We start from the raw sequence: 19,188 nt of genomic DNA, 5'->3' as shown, positions 1-19,188 counted from the left end.
AGCAAACATGGCGCAACATTTGTTATAAAAACACTTTTATAATACACTTTAGTAACTACAGCCAAGTGCGAACTCTATTGTCACAGAGGGTAGCAACAGCAGCCATTGTTTTGAGCTAAAAACAAAAGAATCAATCACCTCACTTCTCAAGTAGCAACTGCCCACCATGTGCATAATCATTCCATGTCTTGCTACAGAAGTCTCAACTCAGAACAGGAATCAAGATGTTAAAGCATCCTAGAGGGAAAGAGGACATTAAATTTTCCTAACAAAGCAAAACAGATCCTCAAATCCTTGCAATGATGGCTAGCTAGGGTCCTAGATGCAATAGCAGGTACATTTACTAGGTGTTACCATTTATCGGAGAAGTTAAACATTCCTACTGTAAATGGAGTCACAGGGAACCTAGAATCATAAATAGCTGGTGAGAAACAACATACCCTACAGAAAAATGCTACAACACACAACTTCCCAAACTTCGAGCTGCCTTCACAAGCTCTCTGCTAGGGAGGTGTTGGAAGAGATAAAGAGAAAACTAGAAATAACAACTTCTTTCCCTTCCTTCTTCCCTCCTTCAGGCAATAGTGCCCCCTACTCCCCCCCCAAAAAAAAAAAACGAAGAAGACAAAAGCATTGCACTCAAATGGGATTTCATAGAGCACTTTCAGTACTGTGATATGTCTAATTCTTCCTGGATGAAAAAAAGCAAAGGGAGATGTTCTGGAAGAATGAATAATTGCATTATTCGATCTCCCAAGCCCAAACAAAATAGCTGTTAACCATGAAATCATCTTCAATAAATCCATCTGACATTCTTCAGTTCTAAATGAAGAAGATCATTCTGTGAAACACGTATTTAAACATGACTACAATCAAATGTATCAACCTGATGGTTCTCCTTTGAGGAAAGAAACAAGTCCTCAAGCTTCAGTTAATTATAAAGCAGCTGACAGGTCAGTAAGAATACTGTTCTCATCTGAAACAATACCGCCACACGTTAACTTCTAAGTGTTTCAACTTATTACTGAGGAACCTCAAAATAAAATTTCCCATGCTTGAAACAAACGGTTGTTTCTGATAAATCTAGGCATTTTCTTAAAAAACAAAAAACAGTAAACTTAGGAGCCACAAAGCCATAAATGAAAATAAGGCCTCTTTTCTCAAATCTATTTGAAATAAAATTGTACTGTTAAAAACTTGATCACATTCTCACTAGAAAGAAAAGCAAACCTACTCCACTCCAGCAGGTCTACTCCATACTGCTCCCTAAAGAATGCCAGTTCCATCACCTCACTTATCTTAAGTAAAAGAGCATATAATAATTACACTTACATAAAAAACTGCAAATAAAATCACATTAAAATCCCACCTCCTAAAAATCATGTCAGCAACAAGATATTGCCAAAGACAAAAACAAACATAAAAACTCAAGTACAAATTTCTATTATTCTTTCATACTTGCCAAATCCTGAAGTTGACCGAATTTTGACTGCTTTCCCAACCCTGCAAATCTTTCAAGTTTAACGGCCCCCCAAAAAAACACTCCCAAATTATTTAGGAAGATTTCTCCAAAATCTGAGTAAGCTCTCTAAAAGTTTCAATGTAAAGGTCAGTCCTCTGCCTCAGTGGGAAGAGGCCAGTCCTGAGGGCCTGCCTGCCTTCACCAGAGATCTCCTATGGCCCAAGGAGACGAGACCCAGGTGGACCCTTGTCACCTGTTCACCTTGCTGGTTCCAAGAATCTTCAGATAAAGCTCTTCTTGTGGGAGTTTAGCATATTTTCCAAGGGCTGAGAAAACATTCAGGGCCTTTGTATAGAGGGAGGAGGGCTCAGTTTCTGCCCACTGTGGATGGAGCAGCTTATGTGTTCAGAGACAAAGTCGCCATGTCTTGCTTCTATCACTAGGAATCAGTGCTGGTATCAGTGTTTCTCTGCCAACTATGACTCACAGCATCAGCTAAGCTATCTTCTGCTTCCCAAAGAGTGCTCACCTGGCCAATCCCACACAAGGCCTGACCTAACTTCCTTAGATATGCCTTCACAGGAAATAGCAGACTGGCCAAATTTGCACTCAGAACTGTCCAAGGCTAGGCACAGTGACACACACCTGTAATCCTAGCACCCAGGCCAGCCTCAGCTACTGTGAGACTGTCTCAAAACTCAGACAATGTGTCTGGCCCCATCTTCCCTCTTTATGCTGTTCAAAGCTACCGCTCCCAGAGGCCTCATGGGAGTCTGTACTAGTCCCCAGGTATGTTTTTAGAGTTTCCAGGGATTAATGCTTCCTAAAGAGCTCAGAAGGGAAAATAACCAAACAGGTCAATTCCAACTGTAGAAAGCCATGAATACTACAGTACAGTGAAAGTACTCTTCAGATGTCAGTCATGACTATCAAAGCCTGCAAGGCCAGCCTTTCAGGAAGGGACCTAGTTCACATTTCTTGGGGGGGGGGGGGGGGGGGGGGAAATCCTAAATAGAATACATATGAGTTTTGTATGTTTATATGTTTAAAGAGTGAACATTTCTTCACCAATAGCTCCATGAGCAACACCAGGCTCAGAGGTCCTTTATTTTAGAAAGAATACCTAAATAGTAATGCCTCCACCTAACATGCAGCTTTTTAGATGGTGTTATTATTCATAAGGTTATTCATTAGCCTCCTTTCACAATTAACAATTTAGGTGCTTCCTTGATAATTTTCTTTGAAAAAGAAAAGCAATGATTCCCACAACAAGAATATTTGGAGCATACGTACAGAAATGGTCCCCCAGGAACGATGAACTGATTCAGGCTAATTTCAAACACAGAGGTTTTTTGAAATAGTAGGACCTCTCCCACTGAATCACAGGTAATACAGTACCTTTTGTTTCATACTAAATGCATTTAAAATGAATTAAACCAAAGAGAAAAGAGAAATGCACAGTGCTGTGTCTGACCAACTAGAAAGAGAAGAGGAGCCCCAATTGACATCAACTCTGAATTCTCTCAGGTGTTATAAAACACATTTATAAAAGCACAACTAGTTAACAATCAAATCTCATTTTTACTGTCTAGGTGACCAGTATCTGCCAAACCAGGAAATGATCTGTACCAATCTATAAAAATCAGGATGTATATATCTCAAAAGAAAAGCCACATGTCATAAAAACCAAACAGGGAACAAGGAAAATAGTCATCCAGCTCAGTGGGAGCTCCTGTCACAATTTCAAGATCAGTGTGAGCTAAGGAATCAGCAGTTCTCAACCTGTGAGTCATGATCATTGTGGGGGCTGAATGACCCTTTCATGGGGTCATACGTCAGATATCCTACATACTAGATATTTACAATTCATAACAGTAGCAAAATCAGTTACGAAGCAGCAACAAAAATAACATTATAGTTGGAGGTCACCACAACATGAGGAACTGTATTAAAGGGTCACCCCATTAGGAAAGTTGAAAACCACTGGCATAGATTATGTTGACCCTAACAGTGACCAACTGCACTGTCCTTAGCTTTGGACTAGGTTCACAAACACTCAAGGGATAAGCTACACAGGACCCCAGCATGGCAGTGGGAGGCCTGGCAAGTTGACCCTGCATAGTGACAGAAGGGAAAAGTACTCAGTCACCACCTAGTACTTTAAGGGTCATAACAGAACTCTGAGGGTCTCTTGACCATGAGCACACCCAATGCTTCCTTTGTCTCCATCACAAAGCCACGGACACACAATAACACATTACAATAACATGCCAGATAATATGACTCAGTAAAGGAGTGGGTACAGGTTACTGGACAGAGATGTACATACAGTACAGTAGGAAACAGTGATGCTCTGAAGAGCAGGGTTGTAAAATCTGTTACTTCCTAATTAAAATATGTCCCTGTGAACTTCAACTGTGATATGCAGCCACTGCCTAGCTCCTAGGGCCTAACAAACATGGTAAAGTCCCTAATGGCCCACCACAAGAGGGTGGTGGCTCAGCTCCACTTCTCTCCAACCTGAATGGACTGGTAATGATGACATCAGCCTTCTCAAATTTAACTGTCAACTGTGTGCAAAGGAGTTTAGGATCTTCACAAATGTTATTCACATATAAACTAAATGGACAAAATTAAACAATGTATTCAATATGTAAAATTCACTTACAAATATCTTAAAGAGGTTCTCAGCAACTTCACCAACCATTAGTTCCAACTTACGTCACTCATTTGAGGAAAATCCCAAACCTTTCACAGTCTTCGACTTTTCATATACACTTTCACATTTTGTCATATTGAGTCAACATCCAGTAAAGAAAATTCTGTGAGTGGATTAATAATGCTTGATGCAAAACATTAAGCACTCACATGACTGTCTTTCAACTTTTTTATAAAGGAGTAGAATGCAGACATGATACAATTTATGGGGACATTTACAAGCAAAAACAAGTTTCCAGGCTGGAGAGATGGCTCAGAGGTTAAGAGCACTGACTGTTCTTCCAGAGGTCCTGAGTTCAATTCCCAGCAACCACATGGTGGCTCACAACCATCTATAATGAGATCTGGCACCCTCTTCTGTATACTAAATAAATAAGCCTTTTAAAAAAAATCTTATTTAAAAAAAAAAATTTTTTTAAAGTTTCCTTAAACTCTACAGTGAGATCTGGTGCCCTCTTTTTTTTTTTTTTTTTTTGGTCTTTAGAGACAGGGTTTCTCTGCATAGCTTTGCACCTTTCCTGGAACTCATTCTGTAGCCCAGGCTGGCCTCACCTCACAGACTTCCTTCCACCTGCCTCTGCCTCCCAAGGGCTGGGATTAAAGAAGTGTGCCACCACCGCCTGGCACCTAGTGCCCTCTTCTGGTATAAAGGCATACATGTAGATAGAGCACTCACACATAAAATAAATAACCTTTTTAAAAAAAGAAAAGAAAAAGGTTTTCTGTGCCAACAAAAAAACCATTTTAAATGACCGAGTCGTAGGAAAAAAAGACCTCCGTATCATACATGTTTAAAAATTTGTGCTTGCAAGCTAGGCATGGTGGCACATTCTTGTAATCTTAGTACTGGGAAGGCTGAAGCAGGAGGATTACAAGTTTGAAGCCAAGCTAGGTTGCACAAAGACCATCTTAAAAGAAACAAACTTTGGGGGATTATAAAATCCTCACAGTAGACCAACAGCACATTTGAACAGAAGGCTGCACAGAGCACCCGTGACAAAAATCCACCTGAATGAATACACGGAAAAAATGAGACTGAGGTAAATGAGACTGAGGTACATGTAACTTAGTATTGGAGCCTTGCCTAACTTGTACAAGAAAGAAGAACCTGTGTGATCTCAGGCTCAAGGCTTGCCTTTCTCTCCCTTTAGGTCTCTGTCCCAACTACCTCAATCCCTCCGACCCAGATTTCCTTCCACAACATCATCTAATACATTACACCAGCTGTGTGAACACCCGGACACCACCTGAGCAGGTGATTCATTCACAAGTACTGTGCTGAGCCTGCTAAACTTCCAACCTCCTGCACAGCCATCAAGCGCCAAGACTGGTTTTTAAGCAGTAAGCAATGGCAGATTTCAAAGGTCAAAAAGAATGATCACCGCCTTCCCTTGATCTCAGGCTGCTACCAATCAGTGTATGCAGAACACCAGGCCAGTCAGCCCTTTGCTGAGAGGAACACTTCAGCAGGGCCGCAGCAGTGCAAACCTGCCACCCTGTCTACCCTTCCCCTCACTGCACTAACTCTACTTCACTGCTGCTCCGGCTGCTTTGTATCTGTTCTTCTCCGATGACTGCTCTCAGGAAGGCAGGCAACAACTCCCTAAGCTCAAGCCACACAATCAAGCCCAGGCTTCCTGCAGACTTTTACCTTCTCCATCCCTCTCCAGGAGACCTGAGTTGCTTCAGTGACTACAGCAATCATTAGTGTCAGGGACTTGAGCCTCCCACACGCTGGGCACATACTCAGCGAATGACACCCCAGATGAAAAACGGCTCCTGCATCAGCACCGACCAACACCACACAGCACGCTACAGAACATGGAGAAGCTCCTCCAACACTCACAGATTCAAGCAGCAGGGGCAGTTATCCCCAGTTTACACACAAGAAGGCTGAGGAGCTGGGGATGCAGCTCAGTGGTGCAGCACCTGGGTAGCACGTGCAGGGCCCTGAGTCTGACTCCCAGTCACTCTAAAAACAAAAACTTAGGAGTGTCAAGGATCCCTGAAGTAGAGGAACACCTTCTCTGGAGTAGATGCAAAACTACAGCCTTTTGTAGCTCTCTTTGGGAAGACACACATACACACAGCAGAAGAAATAAAGACACATCAGGAAAATCCACGGAACTGATGCAAGAAAGAAGACAACCATGAGAAAAGCCAACAGTCACAAGCCACACTCACCCTGCACGGCAACGCTAAACTCTTAGGGGAAAGCTGATGGTGAACTTTAAAATGGATGGAGGTCTGCATTCACTAGTCATTAGCCTTATCTTTACAAGACAGTCAGTCATATGACCTCTTAATGGAATGTTATCACCAAAACATGTAAATACTCCACAAAATGCAACCTCATGTACTTTTGGGGGTTGGGGGTTAGGGGTTTGAGCCAGGGTTTTTCTGTGTAACCTTGGTTTTCCTGGAACTCGCTCTGCAAACCAGGCTAGCCCAGAACTCAGAGATCCACCTACCTCTGCCTCCTGAGAGCTGGGATTAAAGGCGTGCACAACTGCCTGGCTAGGTACTAAAACTTCTACCACCAGCTTCCAGAAAATATTCAGATTCAAACTCATAAAACACTGTACAGAGAGGATGGATGCATTGTGAGACCAACAGCAAAGTGTCACCTGTGAAACTTGTTTGAATTCAGATTGGAATAAACAATTGTAAAGAGACAACACCAAATGTCAAGGTAGCATGAAGTTGCAGTGGCTCTTTTTAAAGATACATAATAGTAAATGTTTACAGGAGAAATAGTATGTTCATCTTCGCATAAAGTCCTCCAGCAGTAATTGATCCAAATACTAAACTCAATAGATAACTGTTAGAAGAACAAAATGTCCAGTTTCAAGTGTGTTACTCCATGCATCACTTATTAAAAAGAAAAAGAGGTACCCTTTACCATGAAGTAATCGAATGTGTCACCCTATCCAGGTAACTGCTTACTTTCCTCAACAAAGCACACACTGGCACACCTCCAACACAAGATACTGACAGTCCTGTGAATATTCCCACTAACATATTGAATCTACTTCTAATCACAAGAAAGAACTACAGCAAACCCCTAAATAATGGATTCTGCAAAGTACCACTGTCATTCTTGGAAAGGGCTGTAGACTGTCCAAGAAAACCAAACAATAAAAGCACGATCCTTGATTTAATAAATACATTTTAGTATAAACTGAATGTTGTACCGACTTCAAACGCACGAGAGAAGCCGTCACTCCTAACAGGTACCATCAAGATACGTACCACCCAGGTGCTGAATTAAAAACAGAGAAGTATGATTTCTAACAATCAGTGATCTAAACAAAAACTATGCAACAGACTATCAAATGAACTGTTCTTGTGACAGTCTGAAACTGTAAGGATTAAAGAAAATATAAAATACATTTCCAAAAAGGCAACAGTAATAGAACTACCATAAGACTGGCAAGTGTTGATGGACCTGTTAGAGAAGAGTGGTACTAATACATACCCAAACCAGCCTCATACCTATGGAACATGGGCATACACACCTCAAGGCAACGTCAGACAGATTATCAAGGAAAGAACTGTGGAGATGATGAGGCTACAGCTCAGCTAGAAGCATGCAGGAAGTTCTGGGCCAATCCCCAACACTCCAGAAACCAGATGTGGTGGCCCATGTTATAACCCTAACACTTGAGCTATGAATCCAGGAGAGCAAGAAGTCAGGGTCATCCTTGGCCACAAGTATGGGAGTAACCTGAAATACACAAGACCCTGTCTCAAGGTGGGTCAAGGTGAATGGGAAGAAAGCACTAAGCATAATAAGGTATAATTCTATACCCTGTCACCTCTTTCTTTCTTTCTTTCTTTTTTTCTGGGTAGCAGTTCATTTTTATTTCTGTATTCCATTATACAGGTGTTATGAATGATAATGATAATTTACTATGTAGATAGTTTCCTTCATACTGTGTCTATTTAAATTCTCAGTTTTTCAGCATTCCTTTAAATATTGTTGCTTTGTAGGGATTCTTTTTTTATTAAATATGTTTATTTATTAATTTTTTTTCATTTTACATACCAACCCCAGTTCCCCCTCCCTCCCCTTCTCCCGCCTCCTCACCTCCCTCCCACTCTGCCCCCATCCACTCCTCAGAGTGGGTAAGGCCTCATGGTAGTCAACAAAGTCTGGCATACCAAGTTGAAGGAGAGCTTAGCCCCTCCCCATTGTATCAAGGCTGAGCAAGGTATCCCCACCACAGGGAATGGGCTCCAAAAAGTCAGTTCATGCTCCTGGGATAAGTCCTGGTCCTGCTGCCAGGGACCCCACAAACAGATCGAACCACATAGCTGTCACCCACATTCAGCGGGTCTAGTTCGGTCCTATGCAGAATCCCGGTCTGTCAGTCCAGAGTCAATGAGCTCCAACTAGCACCGGTCAGCTGTCTCTGTGGGTTTCCCCATCATGTTCTTGACCCCCTCTTCTGTTTTTTTGTTTTGTTTTGTTTTGCTTTTTTAAATGTTGAATGCCATTTATTGAAGGAGGGAGGAGGTCTTAAATACAGGCTTACAGCACAATGGGGGAACCCTGGATGGCAGAAGTTAGCTTCTGTTTTTTTTTTTTTTTTTTTGAGCTGAGGATCGAACCCCAGGCTACCATTGAGCTAAATCCCCAAACCCACTCCTGATGTTTTACAATCTTGCATCTAAGTAGTTAACGCCCTGTCACCTCTTTCAAGGAAGGCTTTTGTAAGAAGCTGGAAGTAGCAGCAGAAGCAGCTGCTACCCTGTTTAACTGAGTACACGTTAATGCAGCTCCATCATGACCTCTTCATGCCCCAGTTAAGGCCTCAATCCATCCTCACCGAGTTTCCATCTTGTCTGAACATCCGAACTATAATGGAACTCAGCCTATTCTGCTGATTCCCCAGATCAAACTGCCAGAGTCCTAGCCTGGCCGAGCTGTGTGACGCTGGACACCCCTTTTTCCTACCTGGGCAGTGTAAATCACACTAATCTTCTAGATGCTGAAGAACCCAAAGAGAAGGAAAAGCATATGACTTAAACTTCACACACACAGTATCTGCTTCAGGAATCTACTAAGATAGGCAGTACTAAGTCTAACATCCACATGGTTTAAAGCGGTAAATCTCAACCAGGTCAACATTATAGTTCACCTTCATGGTGTGTGTGTGTGTGTGTGTGTGTGTGTGTGTGTGTGTGTGTGTGTGTGTGTTTTCAACCTACTTGGTTCCTGTTTTACGTTCCTAGAAAACCTGTTCAACATGATAGTTCACCTTCATGGGATGTGTTTGTGTGTGTTTGTAAGTTCAACCTACTTGGTTCCTGTTTTATGTTCCTAAAAACCTGTTCCTAGAACACACACTAGATGGCTTCTCTATTCCCATGTGATCAGACAGATGCTTTTACACATCATCCTGGTAGACCAGTCTCTCTGTCTCTCCTAAGAAGCCAAAGCTTCCCCTGAAAGACAGTTTAGCTGTGTCCTAATGTCTCCTAAGGTGCAGAGAACTTTTTTCAAGAAACAAAACTAAGAGCAGAAAGAGAAGAACTGAAGAGTGTCTGGAAGGAACCGAGTCAGCACAACATAAGCATGGTGCCGCTGACCAGGAGTGCAGCTGGGCTTTCCTCTTCTGTGACAGCTAAGACAACCCAAGGGTCCAGAGGACATTCCAGAACTACTTTCCTGTGGCTATCAGAAGACAGGAGATCTTGCAAACTCTAGAAGTAACTTCCAGTGAGTCAATCCTAATCAGATAAGATATTTAACAACAACAACAACAACAGAAAGGCATTAGGAGAAAGTCTCAAGTTTTCTTCACCATTTTTCTCACACAGACTGAATCTGAAAGGAAAACAAAAACAAACCTTACTTGATCCACACATAAAGTGGAATTCTTCTAAGACCAGAAGTGCTCCAAGTCCTCAGGCTTGGGCTGTCCTGTGAAAACCTTGGTGACTTACGGTTTTGAGATCACAGACTCCATACAGGTGCTTTCTCGAGATAGCTAACAAAACAGAAGGCAAGCAGTACACCAACACAAGAAACACAACCAACCTCCACTGGATCATTTACTTAACAAGGTCAAGCAATTTAAAGGCTAACAGGAGTAGAATGTGTCTATGCCAGGCAAATGGTGTCGACGTTCCAATTTAGTTTTCACTTGCCAATTGAAACTCACCTTAAAACTGAAGCAAAACCAGTACCCAATGGATGTTTCTTATCTGCAATGTGTGTATCAGAGACGTTAACCACTCCTGTACTTTTCTAGCAGAAACAAGAACTGCAGTTACTGATGAGAACCTGTCCCCAGCCACTGAACACACGCGGCTCTGCACTCCTCCTCACAAGGACCTTCTCACACTGGGCTGCAGAGACAATAATCTGGCTCCCACAGGTGCAGCTGACAAAAGTCAAAGAATCTGATGCCCAGAATAGGTGTCAAGAAGAACATTTTTTAACAAGTGAGATCTAAACAAAACCAAAAGCAGGAGTTGCTGGTTACGGGGAAGCAGCCAAGTGCCAGTTTCTGAAGACTGAGGGCTCCCGTGGAGACTTCGTTAAGTTTGTGCCTTCAACTGCAATTTTCTTTTTAAGTTCTTACCTAGGCACCAATCCCTTCGGTATACAAAAAGTGGGTAAAGATACCCTTAACAGGGACACTGCAATCACAGAAGTAATCGTTAGGGCAAAGGAGTCAAACAGGTTAAACTGAACCATAGGCCAAAAGATATGCTCACAAAACCTCAGGTTTCAAATTTGCAATCTGATGTCAGGTATCTGGAGTAGGAGTAAAGAAAGGGGAGAGACAAAAAGAAAAATTAGTTGAGGTACTAACTTGGTTTCTACTCTACAGAAACAAATAAAAACTTAAGTCTCAAGTCTTGACTCAGAAAGCACCTCACTGTGTTTCCTAATGCTGTACTATTCTAAGGGTCACGGGTTAACTACTGTCATCTTCCTAAGCACACCCTGATCAAATGTCATTTTCCACACAAAGCATCACCATAGAAGCACTATTTCAAACCTCTAAGAAAGTAATAAAATGGGTGCAAATCACATAGACCTGAGGAGCAGGATATGGTAGCTTACCCACATAACACCAGTACTTGGGAAGCTGAGGCAGGAGGGATGCCACGAAGCAGAGGCCAGCCTGAGTTGTGTAATAAGTTCTAAGCCAGTCTGGTTAACACAGTTGAAACTCTACCTGGAGAGGAGGGTAAAAAGACAAAGGAAAAACAAAATGTAAAACTAAGTGTGCTTAAAATAATCCAACAATCAAGAAAGTGTAAGTTGTAGATGCCGTTTCTCACAGTTCACGCCGTCAGTCTACACTTCCTTATATGGAACTCGAAAGCATCAACTACATGTGCACTCGAGCCTAAAGGACCTCACATAATGCAACAATGTGAAGCTGAGGCTTGCCATTGCTTCTGAAGAACTGAGCATGCTTGGTGTTTACTGAGTAGCTATTAATCCTATTATAAACCAATGGCAAAGAAACAAGGTGGGCTTGTCTACAAAGATGCTCAGAGAGGTTGAACCAGCCACCTCAATCCAATGATCTAAGTTAGAAATTACAAAATGAGAGGTCTAGCTGATCCAGACACACCTTATTGGCCCATAGGGCCAACACTGATTTCCTATAAAATTGATTTCCTATAAAACCTGGATTGCTGTAAAGGAGCAAGAGAGAAAACAGCTGACGAGCCCAGGCTCACATGTGCAGTGACAGACTGGAGTGACCAGCACCAACATCACTAATTCACACTGAGCAAGAGCTGCATTTCAGTCTTGGATGTTGATCCAATAAGCACAGCAAGTTCACCATGTGAAGTATCTTCAGTAAAGGAACAATGGAAGACGAGGTCATGAGTGCAGAAAGCTACTCTGGAGGCACACTGGACACCCACTTTCCACTTTTACCTTTAAAGGCCTTTCTTAGTAAGGATCACCCTCATTGAGATGAGAAACTAATAGGAGATGAGAAACCCTTGAAGTGTGTGCTAGGACCTAAAACAAGTTCTATCTACCTATAAAGACTCTTACAGGTCTTCCCACTGCCAGTTCTTGTTGATTCTACCATGGTGGCCAATATCTTTATTTGAGATCTTATGCTCTTCTGTTCATTTAGAAAACAAAGCCAGAGCATATACTGAAGCAGAGGTCTGTTCATATCCAGTCATCGAATCTGATCATAAACCATCCCTACATCCCTTCAATGTTTTAGTACATAAACTATATTCGTTTGTCAACCTTAACATGGGACCAAAGCCCTTGGAAAATGTGCTGATGATTCAGACGGAGTTCCTTGGTGACAGTCTCTCTGATCAGCTGTGCCATATCTACAACATCTGCAACTTGCAGCCAGTTTCATGACAGGAGAAAGCTTTTGTAAAGCAATCTACACACTGAACTGAGCCCGCTGTTTCTCTTTCTCCTGGGTTTAGTTACTTGAGCACTCCTCACCCCATAGCTAGTATTTTAGCCACTCACCTTGTATCAAGTCATTCCAATTTCATTTTCAGAGCAAAGGTTACCTGCATTTAGTCCGTTCAGGTGATATGCAAATTACTATAAACCAAGATTTTCTGCCATAAAATCATCTTGGAAATCAGTGGGACTTTTGGGCAGCATATAACTCATACAGTCCCAGGAAAGCTCTGCTGACTGGATAGCAAACCTCCTGGCACAGGGAGTCACCATGCTATAGCCTCTGAAAACTACAGACAGCGTGATCCTCAAAGGCAGCTGGTGAACCTATTATGCACACAGCACTGGACAACAATGAGGACACAACTGACCCTAAAGAACTGTGATCTACCACAGGAGGGAAGATGCATTCACCAAACACAAAGTTAGTACAAAGTAGAAAGTAAACCATGGGATAAAAAAAGAGCACACACAATGGGAATACTATTGTCTCCATTATTAACAGGGCACTTGATACTTGTTTAAGGTAGCAAGCGAGCTGAACTTGAAGGTTTTCATGGAAGCAGTGTGGTAACATGGAAAGGGAAGATATTCCAAACAGAGAAGCAATGTGACGCATTCACAAAGAAAATAACAGGGAATTGTAGATACAGGATCCACAATTTTGTTACTCAGCATCTGGAATGGAGAACACAGGTAGTGATGATGTTAGGGAAACAATAGGTTGGAATTATACTAGAGACCACTATGATATCACATTTCACTCTGTCTTCTGAGAAAGAGTGTGCCCTAATTCAGCAGGTGTTCACAATATCAACCAGTGTGAAAACCAGATACCCAATGCCACACAATGCTATGTCCTTATTAAAATTTATCTCAGGTTTGTTAAGGCATTTCAAGAACGAAGATCTCCGCACTCCAATAGTGTACTTATGAGTACTAACTGTTCGCCTCAGTGCCACCTGAGAAGAAACCACTAAAAAATCGCAAGAAGCCAGGAATGCTCATCTAAGGCTGAAAGCATGCGGGACTGCGACTCAGGAAGAGAAAGTTTCGACCCCAGGCAACAGAGAACAGACAAGTTCTAAGGCACTAACAGGTGATTCTGGGAACCACAATCCATACAGTTTGGAACCACACTGAGTTTGCAATGCCACGGTGATAGCTAAGCGTCTATGACAAGCAGAGGGAAATGCCAGTTGGGTGCTTGATTCAAAAACCACTCATCACCTAAATGGTCAAAGGTGTAATTATGTAAAAAGGGGGAGTAATGAAGAAAAGTCAGAAAACAGCACCACAGAAAGCCAAGAGAAATGCTGAGCCCAGAAAACTGTCTGTACAGTTAAACCAAAGGCAGCAAGTTCTCCCTATAAACAACTGGGTGACAAGCTGAACAGGGTCTTACTTCAATACAACTCACTGACAGACTGTGATACCTGGACTTTTCTCAATTCCATACAAGCATAAACTATAGCTCATTTTTCAACTATTAAATGTAAAACCCTTCTTAGCACACTGGCTCTAAAAGGGTAGGTGGTGGGTGAGCCAGCTTGCCAGTCTCCACTTTCAGAGTGGCACAAGGGTAGGAGGGACGGGTTCATTGTCCAGCAGTTTTTCTTTTATGCAAATTGACAACTTATCAGGCACTTATTTAATTCTTTAAATTTGATTTCTCTAAACAAAAATAACTACATATGTTGACAACAAATCTGATAGTTTAACAATATGGCCTTCTTAAATGAAATATTAAAAGGAGGTACTCGTTCCTCTTCAATACATAATCTCATGAGAATACTATAAACAAATTCTACTATAAAGCCAGTGACTAACCAGGAAAAATCTGACCATTAACCAGCTGCCAAAGACTTTCACACCTATGGACAATCCCAGTGACAGACATTCTCCCCTCTCTACTCTTCCTTCCGCCTCCATGTCCAGCCAAACTTCTGTACCCCAAGTCTCAGGTAAGTCAACTAAATATGAGAAGCACAACATCAGCACTGCATGGGAATGTCTTCACAAATCATCTCTGACTGCTCGGAACATTTGAAGGAGATCCTATAGTGAGAAGATCTAGTAGAAAATCTACATATGAATACAACCTAGACTTTCAACCCTACAGTGAGCATCAGTATGAGTGTATGAGTCCAATCAGAGTAGAACGTGAAGTCTGACTGGAGTGTCCAATATACAAACCGTGTCTGACAGGGAAGGACTCCTCACCCCAGACCATTCCTTGTTCCTTAGCTCAGGGGCAGGAAGAGGCTTCCTTCTTCTATCACTTGCTGCTGCAGAGACCTGGAACCAAGGACTTTAATGGCAAATCAAAGTACAACACTGTCCACAAAGCTGTTTAAAACGTGCAGCTTCAAGAAGAGCACAAAGGAGTATTCAAGAGCCAAACTAAGCTGCTGTGGCTGGGCCCAGAAGACAAAGGAATGACTGACAGCTGGACCCCCACCTGAGCTTATGCACCAACTAACAACAGAAAAAGCTCGCCATGTCCTACTTCTCAAGTGTGGTCAGACCAGGCACGATACAGTGGCCAGGCTGGCCAGCCCATCTCTGAGTTCTGAAAGGCATCTACATGGTAACTGGTTCTAGCATTCCTTCTCGAATATCCTAACTTAGTCACAACTCTAGAACATCACAAAACTTTGGCCAGGTTGTCTTACCAAAAAGGCCTAGGTAAAAGAAACTGTAAGAAACTTCTGAGCTCCTAACTTAGAAAACCAGTGCTCTGCATCTTACAAAGTTCATTATGGACAGACACAGTCTTCTATATCAACTAACTCACAGGGCACCACAGAACCACACCTACACACAACAGAATCTGCTTTTCACTGAAATTAAAAATGTGGAGTATGAACACAACAATGTTTTAATGAGATAACCATTTTATCACCACTTGTAGTATTTCTGTGGCGCTTTTGAAATAGTTTCTTGTGCATTCCAGGCAGGCTTCAAACTCACTATGCAGGCAAAGATGGCACTGTACTTCTGATCCTCCTGTCTCTACTACCCAAATGTTGCCATGACAGATATGTACCGCCACACCATTCAATCCCAATTCTTAAAAATCCATATATATAAAAAGGACATATAAATGCTATCTTATTGTACATCCACTCACTTAGTAATTAAACTAGTTATTATTTAAATCATTCATATGATTTCAATCACATGACAATTCTTGAGTAATGATAACATAATTAAAGAAATGTATTTCCCCAGGGCTGTCACAAACCTATCCCAACTGTGACCAATCTTCTGACCTAACAACATGCTTCTGAACTATGTGACGAAAGAATATTTACATGCTGCACAGATTTTTCTTCTAAAAAGTTCCTCTTCTATATCCATTCCAGGTATTAAAAAACACAAACAAAAAACCCTAGAGTCCTTTAGGGCTGGGGTGTGGTTTTATCAGTTTGTATCCACAACTATCTTTCATCTACCTAAATTAAATAACTACAAAGTGAAGGCGAACAGCTCTCTTCCCAGACTCCAGAGAAGCACATGGCCCCACCCCTGTAACCCACCTGAAGGGTCCTCTGCAGGTGGAGGTGACCTAGAGCAGAGCACTCACCACCCATAGGCCATCCTCATTAAAAGAGAAGGGACCAGCAGCTTGATGCTCCCTCTGCAGCTCCGTCCCTCCAGAAGCTCCAGGAAGCCTGGGGTAGGAGGGCTTCCCAAGCCCAGGTCAGGTCTCTTTATGAAGACCATCTAAGCAACTACTTTTCAGAAAGCCTGTCAGCATCTTCAAAGCCCAATTTCATGATCACCTGTCACTGTGCCATATCCAGAGAGGAGCTACATTCTTACCTTGCTTTTTATGATAGAGAATACAGAAATTACAACTCTTTAATATATTAAAACCCAAGGCCAACAATCTTGAGAGGACTGTGGTCTGCACATAAACACACAAACAAAAACAAGGGCTCATAATGATCAACCCCAACTATGAAGTGAGGAGACCACCCAAAGACTTCTACCTTGAGGTCTCAGCCTGAGACTCTCACAGGACCCCGATGCAAAGGCACTATGGGGACGTCAACAGGTATCTTTACATTTAAACCCTGAAAGCGCCTGTAGTGAGTCAACTTTGAGGACAAATACAATAAAAGAAAAGTCATAACAGGGAAAACAGATTAAGAATGTTTTGTAGGCAAAAAGAACAAAGCACAACTCTGGAGACAAAGGCTGGGACACTGGTCTCTCAACTCCCTTTTCTGCTAGGATGCTGAACTTACTTTCCGTTCAAAGATCACAAAATGCCTGGAGGACAGAAGGAAAGGAAAACACTGTCCCATTACAGGGAGGGCTACCAGGTATCCAACATGCAGTTCAGAACTGAGGGTTCAGAGTCTTCCTGCCCAGCAGCAAAGTGCCCTACGCTGGAACTGTGGCTTCCCAATGCCTGCTCTTGCGGTGGGAGCCACCGAGGCATCTCACATTAAGACAAGTGCCTTTTTCCTTTATACCCCCAACGTCCTGTCAGATTTCAACTTTCTAAAACTGAAGGCAAACAAAACTGTCGAAAACCTGCACGTCTTGGTGACTTGGTTCCGAAGTCAGAACAGAAAACTGAGGTTTGCTACTGTTTAATCTCAGTTTATTTGGGTCTGATGTCTCCTCACAACGTCCACACTGCTGAGTTTAAGTCCTGTGCCTTCTCCACCTGATGTCCCTCTGACCTAAGGTGTCTGAACTCTCTAAGCAAAGATTTTTGAGCAGGGTATTTTAATCAAACTACACTCAACTTCTGAATTCAAGTGAAAATACACATTTATACAGTAAAATATTTAGGTAATACACTGGCAACCATGCTAAGAATGTACTCTTTCATTGAAAGGATGACAAAATTATGTTTCCACACTACCTCCTTAGAGATCACCTGCTACCTTACACTTGCCTAAGACCTAAGAGATGAAAAGGGATTTTAGTGGTCACGTTTTTCAGTCTCTAATATCCCCTAAAAAGTATAAAGGGAGGCTCAAACTATTTCCACTTAATCAGAATGGTCCCTTTTAACACTCTGCACCCACCACCACCCACCCCCGTTATTCCCATCCTTTTAAAGCTGTATAATCCAAAGGGGAAGGAGGGTAGAGAAAGTGTATCACACCAAGAGGTGAAACAATACAAAATTCTCCCGGAGATGGGGAGCAAGAAAGCTTGGGGACACAAAGGCATGCTGGCCAGCCCTCCCGACCATCAGGTGGCTCTCAAGTCTCTTCCCAGCCAACCTTGTATAAGGCATACCTAACATCTCTTCATGCTATGTGACTGTTAAAGTGTTAAACAGGGCTTAGCCCATGATCCCGGGCTTAAGTTTATTCAAACTGAAGTTACTACTTGAAATTGACCCAAAGCCCACATGCTCAGTGCTGAAGAAGGCTCCTTCCAAAGCTCAGGCAAGGTGCAACGGTGTTTTTGTTTTGTTTTAAATTATACCTGCTGGGGAAGGAGAGAGCATAAAAGCACACTACGTTACCGAATTACCGAATTCTCTCAGAAGAATGGGGATTTCAGCGACGACTGAGGAGTGCCTGACTCAGAACAGAGGACCAGAGGACGAAGAGAGCTGCCTCCACCGCCGACCCCAGTCCGTGACCCGGCTGCTGGTGGCTTATCATCCCTCCAAACCTGAAAGTCCCTACCTCAAGTTCAAGCAAAAGCTGGGGGAAGACATGTCTTCGGAAGGCGCAAGCAAGGCCACAACTTGAATGAATGAAACTGGGCTAAGGGTACCAGGAGCAGGATTTTCGCTGAAGTCAGAAAAAGAGAGGTCAAAAGATTTTTTTTTTTTTTTTTAGTGTGACAGCGGGGACAAGCGTGTGGGGTACACAGCCGGCACCGACAGGCTTTGGAGGAAGGTTGTATTGATCACAGACGCTGAGGACAGGCGATCGGGACGAGCGGCCGGCGGGGACCATGAGCAGCTTCTCGACGCGTGCGAGCAGAGCGGGGCTGGCCTGGGCTCTGGCGTGTGTCCTCCCGCGGGTGCTTCCACCAGACTCCAGAGGGCCGGGGTCCGCGGCCCGCCTCGGCCCCCAGCGTGCTCGGCACACACCCCCTCCCGCGACCGCGCACACGCGCGGGCACACACACACACCCCACCGGCCTCCCGCGCGCACGCGGCCGCGCCGAGCGCCCGACCCAGGCCCGCACCCGGCCTCCCGTAGGCCGCGCGAGGGGGTCCGGTGTCCCGCTGGCCGGGGACGCGGGGCTGGCGGGGCTGGGGAGGCCTGGAGGCGGCGGGGCGGGCCCGCGCGGGAACACGGTCGGAGGGAAGGTCACTTACCCGCCGCATGGCTTTCAAAATCAAAGCCAACTCGTAGCGGGGCATGGCCCGGGATCGCGGCGCCGAGTGGAGGCGAGCCGGGGTCGCGAGGCGCCGAGGGCGGGGACGCGGGGAGGAGGAAAGGGGGGAATCGAGAAGCGGAGGACCTGTCAGCTCCCGGGCGGCGACAGCACGCTGCGACCGTGCGAGCGGGGGTTTAAAGGCTCTGGCAGCTGCGCAGACGGATCGCCCCGCCCACCGCGCCGCGCCCCGCCCACCGCGCCGCGCCCCGCCCAC

General features: G+C 43.7%; 1 protein-coding gene across 2 annotated transcripts in view; it reads right to left on the bottom strand.

Moving 5' to 3' along the window:
* The window catches only part of LOC118593683 (sodium/myo-inositol cotransporter), a 58,415-nt gene extending 39,441 nt beyond the window's left edge, over window positions 1-18,974 (bottom strand). The window contains exon 1 of one of the 2 annotated variants that reach the window (XM_036203130.1): window positions 18,913-18,974. The gene's annotated coding sequence lies outside the window, so the exon portion shown is untranslated. Of the gene's footprint in view, window positions 1-138; window positions 295-18,912 lie in introns of those variants that run through there. The other variant, XM_036203131.1, reaches the window with a different exon arrangement.
* Window positions 18,975-19,188: the final 214 nt, after the last annotated feature.

Source organism: Onychomys torridus, chromosome 12, assembly GCF_903995425.1.
Source record: "Onychomys torridus chromosome 12, mOncTor1.1, whole genome shotgun sequence".
In the NCBI taxonomy this organism is placed as follows: domain Eukaryota; kingdom Metazoa; phylum Chordata; class Mammalia; order Rodentia; family Cricetidae; genus Onychomys; species Onychomys torridus.
This window is presented reverse-complemented; position numbering and strand designations above follow the sequence as displayed.